The 5,219-nt window shown below is 38.1% G+C and overlaps 1 pseudogene; it reads left to right on the top strand.

Moving 5' to 3' along the window:
* Nucleotides 1-4,395: 4,395 nt before the first annotated feature.
* LOC118668090 lies at nucleotides 4,396-4,640 on the top strand (annotated as a pseudogene).
* Nucleotides 4,641-5,219: the final 579 nt, after the last annotated feature.

The raw sequence follows: 5,219 nt of genomic DNA, 5'->3' as shown, positions 1-5,219 counted from the left end.
TTGATTATAAAAAGTAGTACATGATCCTTCTGAGGCAATAGTATCATTTTCCTCATCTTATGGGTAGAAAAACTGAAGCAGAGAGAAGTTAAGTAATTGGCTTTGTCACACAGTTATGTGTCAGAATCAGGGCTGACCACAAAATGTGCAACCCAGAGTCCATGCAAGTCATCACTGCATCATCCTGTTTTTTCAGTGTTAGAGTAGCCTTGCCAGGTTTTAATTTTTAAATCTAAGAGACTGTTCCCAATATATAGGGTAGAGTCCCTAGGCCTGGCTGACAATCAGGGCCATTTGTGGGGTGACTGGTGGGTGGGGGAATTGGGGGGCCCCTGCTGACACCTGCCTTGACTGGCGGCCCGGCACTGCCCACTGGTCATCCCCCCCCCCCGCCCATCGTTGCCGCCTGTAACCTCTGGTGGTCAGTGTGTGTCAGAGCGACCAGTTGTTCCACTTGTTCCGCCATTCTTTCCACCATTTGTTCCACTGTTCAGTCGATTTGCATATTAGGGTTTTATTATATAGGATGTAATATTAACATATAGAATAAAATGCTCAATACTTTATAAAGTATGAATAACCCAATTGTTTTATTTATGAATTACAAATGTTCATTGCTCAGGTAGTTTCCGCCCAAAACTCTTAAGTGCTGGAGTATGTACCCATGTTTCTTAAGAAAGCCTAGGCCAGTGCTGACTTCTAATTTATTTTGTGCCCTATATCACTTCTAAAACCTCTATTTTTGTCTTCAAAGGAAGAGCATATCTTGTTGGGAGAAATTCATATTACCACTGTCATCTAATGATCTTTATAAAACAAGGCTATTCCCTTTATTCAAATCCTCAGATTCCTATAATCAGAGTAGGCACATCCAATTGCCAGCAAATGGGTTAACCTTACAGACTATTTTTAATTGGTCTTAATTCTTAACTGATGAGCTATAAAAATACTCAAAAGAGCTTTTAAATGACAACTACACTTCTCGACAAAAGAAGGATTACAACAGAATTTGACATTCTATGAAATATTCATCAGTAAAGTAGCCTCTTTGCTACTAAAAACGAAAATAAGCTAAGGCTTGAATTTTGCAGTTTAACTACAGAAATGCATTTCAAGTACATTTGAAATGCTTACCTTTAACTCTTTCTTCATTCTCTGAAACTCTAGAGAAAACCGTGTGTGAGTTATGAAGAAAAGACCACTAAAATCACAAATTGATCTGAAGTTCAGCAGCCAAGAAGTCCTTCTCCTGGTACTTTCTGATATCAAGGTGACCTTGAGCCTACCACATTTTAAAAGGACAGACATATGGAATGCCTGACAAATCAATAAATTTTTCTATAAAATTATTTTAGAAGCAATTCCTATTCTTTATATTTTGAGAAACAATGATATCTAATAGGTGATAAGACATATGGAAACAAATTCAATAAAACAACTAGAACTGAATGAATTCTTATTAGATATATAAATCTTCTGTTCTTTTATTAAGTCCTGCAATGAATTATTAAATTTTGCTTGACTTGAGAAATATTGCTGAATTGTAATAAAAAAGATGGATGGGTTTTAATCCAGTTTTTATAATGATCCAATGGGTTGATTGCAGCATTTGACTTAGGGAATGTAGAGATATAATAAAAAAAGATTTATTTTTAAATTACAATTTTTGAAAGTTATAAGTTTCTTCAGTTCATTTAATTGTCACTAGCCACTGGGTTTTCTCTTTAATATCTTTCTACCAATGATCAATTTTTTAATTTCTATGAATTATAAGGAATACATTTATTTTAAAAATTCGCCAAAAACTTTCAAAATTGAAATCAGGTGAGAACATTGCATTTTTGCTGTAAACACAATCATAAAAAATTACTGCTGTGTTTCTTATAATTAGATTTACAAGCTATTTTTTACTAGACTATATATTATCCTCTCTATTTGGTCACAGAGTAAAACATTTCTTCATTTAAAGCCAAAATTAATTGTGCTTTTCATAAGGCTCTCATTTATTTTACATCATTGACACAGTGTAGTGTGTATGTGTATGTGTGTCCCTGCAAAACACAGTCACATTTCTAACTCTGTTCTGGAAATAATAAAGGGCTGCAGTATACCCCAGTGGGAGGAAGGGCACTGCTCTGTGCATACTGTTTTCCGTTGATTGCCCAAATCACTCATGTTCCAGATTCCATTTAGAAGAATCTCCTCTCCTCCCTAGTAGCTTATTAACTCAATGATATTGACTGAACTGGAACTGTCATCCCTCTCCTTCACTCATTCAACAAATAGTACAAGCTGGGAGCCTCTTCCATGCCAAGCTCTCTAGTGGGTCTTGCAGCTAGGGAAGTAAACAAAGCAGACTACCCCTTCCTCTCCTAGATCTTGGAGTGTGGGCGGTTATAACACATGGTAGTTAAGAAAGGCTTCTCTGATAATGTGACTTCAGTGGAGACATATAAAAAGTGAAGCTTTGAAATATTTGGAGGAATATGCTTGGCTTATTCAAGAAAAGCACAGAGGTTAGTGTGGCCAGAATGAAGTGAAGTAGGTGACAGTAATAGAAGAAAAATAATCAGATTACACATATACTTATAGGCCATTATGAAGACTTTGGTCTTTCCTCAGAGTGATATAGTAATATCACTGAAATGGTATTGAACAGTAGAATGTTACATTTGATTCATGTTTCTAAGGAGCATTCTCAGTGCTATTTAGAAAATAGATTTTACCAGTGAATGGTGAATAATGGGACCAAGTTAGGATACTACTGCAACATTCCGGGTTGCTAGAAATGAAGGTAGTAAGACATAGCTGAATCTCAGGTGTATTTTGAAACCTTGTTGATTTATTAAAGGTAGCATATGAAAGGAAGAAAGATGTCTCAAGAAAGAAAGTTGTCTCAAAGATTACACCAACTTGGAACCTGAACTGGAATAATGGAGTCGCCATGTATTGAGATGGGGAGACTGTGGAAAGAGCGAGTTTGGGAAGGGTATTGAGAGTCTGTGTTTGGACAAGCTAAATTTGAGATGCCTGCTAGACTGCCAAGTAATTTCAAAGAGGCATTAGGGTAAAAATTCTGAAATACAAGGAAGAGGTCTCAGCTAAAGGTGTACATTTGTAATCACTAGAGTACAGATGCTTTTTTAAAGACAAGAGACTAATGAAATCATCCAGACAGTGTAGGTGGAGAAGACATGAAAACCACATCGAAGTTTGCAGTTGGTGAATAAAAGGGGATACGCAGTACTTTTGCGGAGAAGCTTCAAGAGAAAATTAATTTCTTGGATAAAATAATGGATCAAGTTATGGGCACCTCAGTTTGAATTCCCTTGAAAGCAGAGCCTGAGAAAAGCATCAGGTGGGAGTGGTTTACTTGGGAGGTGATCAGAGAGCCGGAATGGGGGAGTGGCAAGAATGATCCAGGGAAAGATCAACCCAAAGGGCATTATTAATCTGGTTATCACTGTGGGGAACCGGGGCTTCTCTTCACCAGCTCTCATTCTCCGCTGATGGAGGATTGCTCCCTGGACACTGACAGCACTCTCCCCCATCCCCTGCCACTTCCCAGGCTGCACCTGTAGATGGGACCCTATGGCTTCATGGAAGGTCCTGAACAAGAACAACAACAAAAGCAGAAAAAAATCTAAATTTTCCCTCAAGGGGGATACTTCCAGGATAAGTCTAACCTTGCACAGCGCTGTCTACCACAACTGCAGATGAAATCAGAAGTGGCTATAGGAATCGGACATGGCAATAGGACATGCGGTAAAAATAAATTGTCAAAACATCTGATTCAAAGTAGCCAACATAAGTATTTACCCCACAGCTACAGAGAGGGATTTATGATTAGATACGTGATCCAAGTTGAGCCAGAGATTTTCTCTCATTTTGTTGTACTTTAGCTGGAAGGAAAACCTTCTTTACTTTCTGGTTGTGGGTTTATGAGGATGCAAAGCCATTCTCCTAATATATGAGGAATACTATTGCAGTGGGAAAATATCAATAAGAAAAGAAGCAAATATGAGTGTCAAGTCCTTAAAGTGTACCTGTCTGGTGATCTATTAGCTGAGGGTTTCTGAGCTGCCCTTATCCTGATGCTTCTTCCTAATGCCTGTCTCCTTTAGTCTCTGACTTACTCTGGAGTTCTTATAATAATCATCATTTATGATTAACAGATAAAGCTCTGTTTCTGTGTTTAACAATTAAGAGAATTCTAGGCTCTGGCCAGGTAGCTCAGTTGGTTAGAGCATCTTCCCGATATGCCAAGGTTGTGGGTTCGGTACCCGGTCAGGGAAGATACAAGAATCAAGCAACGAGGTTCTTGGAAAGGGCACTTGACACAAAGTTCCAGCCGCCAGCAGCTGCAGCTGCTGCAGTTCTGTCGTCAGCTTCACGATGTTTCTGAGGGTCAAAAATGTTCTAAGTTGTCTCCCAGTTCGAAGCATCCAGCAAATAATGGCAAGGCAGATCCCCCAGAAATGGACACCTGATTTCCATGACACGTATGGTGATGCGGTATTAGCTAGTGAGCCACTTTCTGTGTTGCTACATGGACATATATAGCAACACATATTGGAACAGAATGGAACCTGTCCGCTATTGGCAGAGTCACCCCAAAGGAATCATCCCAGCTGGTGTAATAATGAATTGCTTCAAAACCAACTCATAATTGATGCCAAGTGAAAGCACAATGTACCCATTAAAATATGGCATGATTGGAGAAATAAAGTACATTCAAAACAGTCACACAAAAAAGAATCAAACAGTGAAGGCATAAATAAGTGGAACAACAAATCAATCTCTCCCTTCCTTTCTCTCTAAAATAAATAAACAAATAAAAAACAATTCAGAGTGTTTTGCCCTTCTATAAAGACTACTGTAATGCGTTCATTTACATTTTTTTGTACTGTCATTTTTATCTTTAGTCTAATTTTGTTAGATACTCATTCTTAACTAGTATTAATGCTATATTTCAATGATTTGCATAAACCACTTTAATTTACTTGCCAATTAAATTATGTTATAAGTGAATTATGTAGAATCAACTGTTTTCTTTGTGATAACTTTAAAGTAAGAGAAAGCACCACATGCACAAAGGTTGCTGGTTAGTTTCCTGGTCCGGGAACATACCAGGATGCAGGGTTGATCTCTGGTAGGGGATGTGGAGGAGGCAGCAGATCTATGTTCTGGTCCCACATTGATGTTTTTTTTTTTCTATC

The sequence above is a fragment of the Myotis myotis genome, unplaced genomic scaffold (assembly GCF_014108235.1).
Source record: "Myotis myotis isolate mMyoMyo1 unplaced genomic scaffold, mMyoMyo1.p scaffold_m19_p_1, whole genome shotgun sequence".
NCBI lineage: Eukaryota > Metazoa > Chordata > Mammalia > Chiroptera > Vespertilionidae > Myotis > Myotis myotis.
Note: the sequence above shows the minus strand (reverse complement) of the source record. Positions and strands in the feature narration are given on the sequence as shown.